This window comes from Lycium ferocissimum, chromosome 5 (genome assembly GCF_029784015.1).
Source record: "Lycium ferocissimum isolate CSIRO_LF1 chromosome 5, AGI_CSIRO_Lferr_CH_V1, whole genome shotgun sequence".
Lineage (NCBI taxonomy): Eukaryota > Viridiplantae > Streptophyta > Magnoliopsida > Solanales > Solanaceae > Lycium > Lycium ferocissimum.
This window is the reverse complement of record NC_081346.1, coordinates 72,202,065-72,211,882: the sequence shown is the minus strand read 5'-3', so window position 1 is coordinate 72,211,882 and position 9,818 is coordinate 72,202,065.

The window sequence follows — 9,818 nt, the reverse complement described above, 5'->3', positions numbered from 1 at the left end:
CTCGTACCAAACGAGCCCTAAGGGTCAAATACACACCTCAAGTATCACTTTTTTTTTTCAGTTTCATATTTAAACTATCAGGTGTGAGAGTTTCTTACCTAAACTATCACCAACCAGTTTGCAAAACATACCTATTGATAGTTTTTTTTTTTTGCAAACTTGTTGGTGATAGTTCAGGTGGGAAAAGTAAACAACTGATAGTTGAGGTGTATTTTGCAAACTAGTTGGTGATAGATTGGGTAGCAAACTCTCACACATGATAGTTTATGTAGAAAATTCAAAAAAAATGTGATACTTGAGGTGTGTTTTTGACCCTCATCTCTAAAATTTATTTATTTTCATGATATTTGGAGCTCATGTCTAAAATTTGACTTCATTTGAAGTAGATTTGAGGGTCGAACCGTGTGTTAAAATATTGAAATTTGAAGAATAAGTTACTGCTACTGTTTTTTGGCAAAAGTTTGTTCAACTGAACTTCAAGCCAAAGATGTCTGATGTGAGGCCATATATATGCTGAAATTTCGTATAAAAATGTCTAAAGTGAAGCCATAATTTGTCTGAAATTTGACTTTGCCAAGGCCACAATTTCAAGAAAATGTCTTTGTTGGCAAGTCACTATATGTCTGAAGTGCAACCATTATACTATGAAATTTGGTCTTGTCAAGGTCATAACTTCAGTAAAAAAAAAGTTAGCCGTAACAATGCTCTTCAGGCAAAAATGTCCGAAGTTTACCAAAGTTCAGACACAAATTTTTGTAACTTCAATTCCGTACGTCTGAAATAATTTCAAAGAGGACATATTTGCAAAAAGAAAAGTATATCAACTTCGACTACAACTTAAATATTGGTCCCAAAATTGGATATTTGACCAGACAAGCTGGTATAGCCCAGGTACAGATATAGGTCAAAACTCATATATGTTGGGCCAATATACAGTTGGATTGAAGTTTAAAACCCAACCACTCTTCCCCCTTCCCAAAAAAACTCATTTTTATTTTTCTTAAAAGAAAATTGGACATGAAGTGAAAAATTGAATCATCTGCAATGATTCCGAGCTAACCTTCCAAACTTAATTATCAGAATGCACATTTTATTTCATTTAAAGTTTAGACTATCTTTGGAAAAAAATTATTGTTGGCTAGTATATCAGTGTATGAAAGTTATTAGTAAGACCAAAATGGAATAAAAAGTTGATGACAAGTTTGAGCAAATTATTATCTGTTTCCAATTAAGATTATTGTATTTTTCTATGTATAAATTATCATATATGTTTGAGCAATTATGTTCGATTGTAGTACGGAGTTGCCTTTGTTAGGAAGCACTTTAACCCTCAATGTGTGACTTTTCTGCGCAAATCTGAATTTTGGTCGAGCCCAATATGGATATCAGACACCGAATTATGTTCAACTATCTTTTGCTCCTATCTATATGATTTCAAGTTTTCAACTTCATTTTCAAACAACCAATTTCCAATTTTTCTATTCATTTGGATTACATTTAATTGGAAGAGTAATTGGGATTTTTACCTAAAAGTAGTTATCAACTATATAATCTAACAATAACCAATGAAACACAATTATGGAACATATGATGATCTAGAAACTATATACAAAGTCAATATCCGTTGAATTTTGAATGAAACCAAAAGTAATAAATAATATTGAAGATTAACGTAATTATTATCTGGAGAGAAGACTTTTGTTTGGCTATAACTTTTTAGGTGTATTAGCTATCTAATGTTTTATATATCATGAAACAATTGCTATTGCTATTCACATCAAAATTACTAATTATTTTAATCATTTTTTATATTATCTTCATGAACGAAGTATTATTATTCATTTTCTTTCTTAGCATGAATCTGGGGTATTTGGCTAAATAGAAATAGCAACTTATTCAATGGCAAGCACGACCATCCCTCTTTCTTCTTTAATCTCTATAGTCAAGCCAGAGTGTTCCAAAGTATGCACCTATAACACCCATGCTAACATTAGAACAAAAATATTCGTTAAATGGGAACATCCTGAACCCAGTTCCTACAAACTTAACACTAAGGGGTCGTTTGGTTGCTAGTCCTACATTATAATCCCGGACTTATTTACATATATGGATTATTTTATTCATGGTATAAAATAATCCAGTATAAGGGATAATTTTTATCCATGTTTGGTACAAGGTATAAATTTATTCGGGGTATGGACCTTAATCAAAGACCACTAAGGGTTCACGGAATCCAGGACAAGGGGGTATAGGTGGAGTTATCAAGAACAGTAGGGGAAATTGTATTTTAGGCTATATGAAAGGTCTTCCTCGTACCACTAATAATCTTGATGAATTAACAACCATTATTATGGGATTCCGAATTGCCTTTGGAAAATAATCTAATGCCTCTGGAGATCAACACTGACTCAACTGAGGTAATTACAATGATCAAAGAGGGACATCTGCCTATCATGCAGGTCATTGATGAGAGCTCTGGGACATCCGATACCAAATCATAGCTATAGGGAGCAAAACAAAGTAGCCGACCTTTTGGCCAAGGAAGGTGAGAATTTTGAAAGCAATTCCTCCTATGTTTGTTAATAGTGTGTTTTGGGCAGACATGTAAAGAATTGCATATGAACGTGAAGTTTTGCTATGTAATGCCCAAATGGGTGGTAGCCCAGAACATTCTTTGTCACGCCTCGAACCATGGCATGGGCGTAACACGGCACTCGGTGCCTTGCTGCATGTGACCGAGCGAACCACATGGCTTGATGAATCAATATGGGGCATGAACTAATACGGAATACACTTTTAAAACGTGGATGGTCTAAATAACATGAGACATCATAAATATTAATGGAAATCTTTTTGTTTAAATCATGATGCAGAAATAGTTTGAAAATATGTAAGTACTGACCCAACACTAGCTATACAACTCTGAACTTCTGACATGACAATACTAAACTAGTCTATGAAACCTCTGACATGAGTCTGACTGCTAAACTCCTTACGGGGACAAGGCCCCCGGCATACCTTAACTGTATAACTAACATGAAAGAAAAATAAAGATAACACCCCGAATGGCATAGGGCTCACCAATAGCTGATACGAGCAATAGTGCTAATGAGCAGATCCGTTATCTTATAAGTCAATCCCTGCATTTTAGCCCCCCAAGCAATAAAAGGAGACGTTAGTACACTGGAATTGTACTGGTATATAAAACAACTAAATGAAATAAACATGGCACATGGAATAATAGAACTGAAACTGTATTTGTAAGCTGAACATGAACATGAATATCATCTGACATTAATGTGTATAACATGAATAAAGTATTTTAAGTCTGTAAAGATATCTGTAGGAGTGTATTAGTATAACCAACATGTAACCAACATGTAAGCATGTGGCGTCTGATCTATGCCCGATCAGCTAAGCCATCTCATACCTTCTTGGGAGTACGAGACATGAACATGACATGAATTGATCCAATATCCCGCAATGGGGAACACGAAGGAATCGTCCTAACTGGGCAGAGCGATCCTTATCCTACGCTGTCATATGTAGTTTCAAGTATTAAACCTTCTCGGTAATTTGTGCAACTCCCAAAACATAAACATGGATATAATTGGCTTAGAAGCCCATGAATTACATAAACAGGACTTGTAACATGGTATATAACTATGGTTTAACGTGAACATGGATGCTAATATATGTATAAATTGTGTGAAACGTGGAAGCATGTGGGATTTTCAATGGATTAATCGTAATAGTTATCAACTTGCATTTAAGAACCCATAAAATGCAACGTATAGGTTTTCATGGATTGCTGACAGATTCTCAATAACTAAAAGAGAATATTAAGAACACAACTATTAATACAAATATAGTATATCATGGTACATGTACTTAGGGTTATCATGAATATGTCTAGAACCCTAGTTTTGGTGAACTTTCATATAATCATGAAAGACCATGGCGTGGGAAGAATAATGATGTTCCCACACGTAGATAGAAACCCTACATACCTGTAACGCTCCAAAACTTATATTAAAGTTCTAAACTTTGAGAAGAAGTCCAAAAGCCTTAGTCCCGAATCCTTGTGATGGATTTTCTTGAAAACCATAGGTTAGGAATAGTGAATTCTTATTTAGAAATCATGGATAGATGTTAGAATTCACTTGAAAGGCTTGGAGTTACCTTGATGTTTGAGAATGATGGGAGGAGAATGACTTTGTTCTAGGGCTTGGAGAATATGTAAATACATAAAAGACTGAACAATGCGTATTTATACTTTTGCTGAGTCGGGAAAATGTACGGGCACCATGTATGGCCCGTACATTGTGGCTGTACCTGGAATGGCAATTTCCAGTAACTTCAATTTTTCTCTGGTAAGGTATGGGCTAGAAGTACATCCCGTACAACTTGACCGTACGGTGACAAGTTCGCATCGTACAATTTTGTACGACTCGTATAACTTGACCGTACCTGGAATGGGAAATTCTAGAAACCTCAAATCTTCCTTGGTGAGGTACGTCCTAAAAGTACGGCCTGTACATGAATGTACAACCCATATAAGTGACGTAAAACATCAATTTACCGTCCTGAGGCAATTTTTCAATCCCAACTCTCCCCGCCTTGGTCTCTAAGTCCCTGATTCATAAATAAAGATTAGTTAGAAGGTACAAGGTGTTACAATGTTAATGGGACGACTGCCACAAACTCTAATGTAATTTTGTAGATATATATTAATATATCAGTAGTATTATAGATATATATTAATATATCAGTAGTATTTGTTTAACAAAAAAATGTCTCCTCAATTGAAATTCACGCTGGTGTTTGTTTTTAGTGGTATATTTTATAGGCAGATTCAGAATTTTATATGTAATTCAAATTAAAGTGGACGTGGTTTATTGCTTTAAGAGATAAGCTTCACATATCATTCTCAATGGCAGAGCCACGTAGGCTCAAGGGTGATTAGTTGAGCACTCTTTAGATGTTTTATTTTAGATATATATTAAATTTTGAACTCCCTCAAACGACCTTACCCATTCCCCTTATCGCACATCAACCAAAAATAATCAAGATTTGAAGAAAAAACACTCACATTCTTTGCATTCAAAGACTCTCATAGCTAAAAAAAAATCAATATCAAGAACCAAACTACAAGCATAGCATCAATAATTCAGTATCAAGAACCACAAACATGGTACAGAAAAGTAGATAAAATCATAATATACTCAAAAGGGTAATCAGAAATAACCTGCGTCTTTTAACTGAAGCACAAATTGCTGGGTTTAAACGACTATGATGGCGTATGCAAAGAGATGGATTTAACCATAGTTTATCATTGTTTAAGATTGTTAGCTCAAATTTGTTTGTTTATGATATTTAGGACTTATGTTTCAAATTTGAGCTCAATTATATTGAAGTAGATTTAGATGTTGAATCGTGTGCTAGATTATTGAAATTCGAAGAACAAAGGTACCGTTTATGGGCAAGATTTTGTTTAACTGAACTTCATGCCAAAATCAGGGGTGACTCGAGGGGGAGGCTAGCGAAGCATTTTCTTTAGGCCCCCAAAAGTTTGAGGCTCCAATTTTTTTAATTAATAGTGAATTTTATGATTTTATTTTCGCTTAGATAATATTGTAGTTTGTAGAAACATAAAAAGTAAAAAATCTTTATAGAAAAAAAAAAAAGGAAAGACAAACTGTCTATTCTTTATGGTAGAAATATTATAGAATTTGAATTAAGCTATTTGCATCTTCATAAGAAATACAATTTTATACAACATCATCCAACGAATTGTATTGCAAACACATGGTTATCATCTTATTAACTTGAATTAATCCTTCTAGTATAAATAATAAGCAATAATATTACTATGTGAAGTTAAAGACTTTAAACTTTTAAAAAATACCACACTATAAATAACAAGTGTGAAATAAAAAAACATAGGCTCTTGTTAAATATCAGCTTTAGGCCCCTAATTTTGTTGTTGTTCTTTGTTGCACAGGAATGGCAGGAGGAGGATGCGGTTGTTGTTGTTCTGCAGGAAAACCAACTCAGCCTCTTGGTTGAACTCATCATCGAACCCATTGTTGTGGTCGTAATGACCACCATAATCAAAATCTGTGTAATCAGAAATAAGATTTGTGCTAAGGCTGATAGTGGTGGATGTAGATGGATTGATGGTGTCCTTAACAGTGGTGGTAGTAGAAGGAATGGTATTGGAAACAACATCAATAGAAGGAATGGGGTTGGAAACAGTAGCAATAGAAGCAAATGGGTTGGAAACAGTAGAACATACAAGAGACATTTTTCATGTGGCGAAACAAATAGAACATAGTGAGTTAGACATGGCGGCGGGTTAAGATTTATGAGAATGTATGAGAGAAGGAGGTAGCGGCGGGTTAGGGTTTCTGAGAATGTGAGATAGAGAGAGGAGGAGGAGGAGGCGTGTTAGGGGATAGCTCAGACCCGGCCCATATACAATTGGGCCACCGTCTTTGTTGAAGCAAGCAGTTAATTCAATTGTCTTTTACACCTATTTCAAATGACATCGTTTGTCATTAAGTTTAGGCACATAATTAGCACAATTATTAGTGTTCCGCAAAAATAGCAGGTTTTATAATTTTCAGTATATATTTTAGAAAAATCCATACAGTTAAAAAAATATTTGAAAAGAATAAGTCCACTAATCAAGGATTCATTTTTTATTCTCCTATTATTATGTATACTCGTTTCTCTCTCTTCCTATACCAAAACGAGTTGTTAATGTTATTTTACCGTTGATGCATCTTTCATATGACATGTTTTCATCCAACAGTTGCATTTTTTTCTGTTATAAATTTATGAGATATAAAGGTAACATTTGCATATTTCGATAAATGTTTTTACATATAAAATATTTTTCAGTTGAAAAAATACCATGTATTATGGTATAACTATATTTTTATAAAAATAACATGTATACTTTATAGTATAAATATATTTTTGCAAATACACCATGTATATTTATGCTATAAATATATTTTTATAAAAATACAACGTATATTTGTGGTATAAATATATATTTAGAAAATACCATATATATTTATGCTATAAATATATTTTTTCAAAAGTACTAAGTATATTTATGGTATAAATTTCGAAAATACCATGTGGATTTATGCTATAAATTTTACATGTATTAAGAAAATAGGAAAAAAACATTTAAAAAGGAAAGGAACAATTTTTTTATTCTTTAGAATTATTGTATGAAGTATGGAAGATAAATATTCTGCCTAAAAAAATAGGAAGAGTTTAGTTTGGGATTGATTCACGTTCAGCTAAATTATAGGGATTTTAATTTGGAAGTTTAATATTTAATTTCTATGAAATGGAAACTAAATAAGGTTATTTTTAACCTTCGTCCTTCACTCCTTCAACCATTTTTCCCCCTTTTATCTTCGTGATTTATTCCTCCTCAAATGAAATTCAAGTTGTTGTTTGTTCTACATATCTACCGGTATCTTTCATTGGCCGATTCAGAATTTTTGTTAAATAATTCAAAATAGACGTGATTTATTATTTCAGGTGATTTTCTGATTTAAAAGATTTCTATGATGGAGCCACATAAACTCGAGTGCGGTGTGTATATAGGTCAAAATATATATTTTTTCATACTTTTTTTGGTTTCCCACTTAGTATTGGCACCCGTATTGTAATCCCGACTAATCTGGATCCGCACCGTGTATAAGGCTTATTATAGGGAGAAGCGCTGCCTAGCGGGATTTTTTTAATGGTCATGACTCGAATCCAATACCTTTGATTAAGGTTGGTGGGGTCCCATCCATCCCACCACAACTTTTGGTGATACTTTTCTTTTCATATATATTAATTCTTGAACACATTCAAACACCGTTAGTGAAAATTCTGATTTTGCCATACTTCTCTTTTAAAAAAAAATAAAAAAATAAAATTAAGGTCGCTGACCCATTGGGCATTTTGCCATGCTTCTCTCCTATTTTTGTGCAAGTTTTTTTTTCTTCTTTAAGGACACCATTTTCAAGCATAAGTAGCTAGGTTTCACACATTTACTCAATTTGGTAAAAGTATTTATTTAATTCAGATATGGTTATCTCCTACATCTAAATGTCAACTACCTTCTACCAAAAATTGTCCTAAACTTTGTGGTTCAAAAAATATGATTTAATACCTATGAACAACACCATATATGGTAGCATAAGCTAAATGCTTAATTAAATATATATGGTGAGAAACAACTAGGCTCTTAATAACACATGAAAAAAAAAAAAAAAAACGAAATGAATAAATTAAAAGAACCAAAGTCAAATTTGCTACACTCACAATCATAATTAGTTATATATAGCTTGACCACGTACGTTAATCTTAACGTACCTCCACACGTAACATGTAGTTTGTTATTAAAATATTTTCCTTTGTTTGGTATCATTTTTCAATTCAAGATTCCACGTTAAGAAAAGAAAGAGTCACATTCAAGGGAACCAGACTTATCCAACTTCACTAAGAATTTTTACAACATGATTTTATGACAGGGATAACCTAAGATTTAGAGACGGTACATACGTTTTTAGTTATTCTTGTGGTTTAACTTGGACTGCAAAGCACAATATCATGGAACCAATTAGTTGTACATATAAGTATACTATGGGAACCGTACAACTTAATCAACAAAGAAATCAAGAATTTCGTCAAAGGTGTTTTAGATTCAACACATATAAATAATATTAAATTAATTTTTTTTTCCCATATGCACCAGAAATTTTGGAGAATGGGCATTTTAGGATGGTATCTAAAAGTTCTTCGATTGGCTCTTAATTTTATATATATTATAGAAAGATGATTGAGAAGGAGATGATTGAATAGCATATCCTAAGTTTACGAGTATTATGCGTGTGTGTGCATACGAATTGTGATAACACCATGATAGATTTTGCATTCATCAGTAATCACACCATGATATCACCTAAGATTTTATTAGCTAATTAGCTTCATTTTTTTTATTAATCTTTAATTTGACCAATGTCTCTTCAACCACTAAAAGTATTTTTAACCTTAATTTTCCAATGGACTCTTTTTTTAACAAATTTTATTTTAAAAGAAACAAAAATATGTCAATTAAAAGGGGCAAAGCTTCAATGAATGAAATTTTAACCTATCAATTTTTTCTTTTGATTTGTGATAATTAAATTCTTATAGTACTATAAATATGTAGTAGCAGTAGTAAAACCGTTATGAATGGAATAAGACGTACGTAAACTAAAATGTTGGTGAAAGTTGGTTTAGGAGTACAAAACAATCATTAGATGAAAAAAAGAAGATTAAAAGAATACACTTATCAAAAGAATTGGTAGGTAAAGTAACTTTAACTAACATGTTCCAAGTCCAATACATATAAAATCACAAAGTTAATCAACAGCCCCGCCCCCCTTCCCACTCACCCTTCCCCAATATTTTTTTGTCCTTTTGTTCTCTTAATTGTTAGCGACAATTATAGGTGGTTATTTGGATAGCGTTCAACCACCCTGCATATGTAGTTATAAACTAGCAATATGCAATCCGTACATGAACATAAAGAACTTCCATTTCATTGAGCAATATTTTCTAAGCGTTTTGACCGGCAGTTTTCATGCATTCTCATTATATTGATGACATATCTAATCTGCAAGGGTGACTGAGTTGGTTAAGCGACAGAGCAGGTGATCTCCCAAATAGGGGTCTCAAGTTCGAACCCCCTACATGCTTTCTCGGTCGAGCTCGTCGCACGAGACTTACCTAGTGCGGTTTACCTCTTCTATGTGATT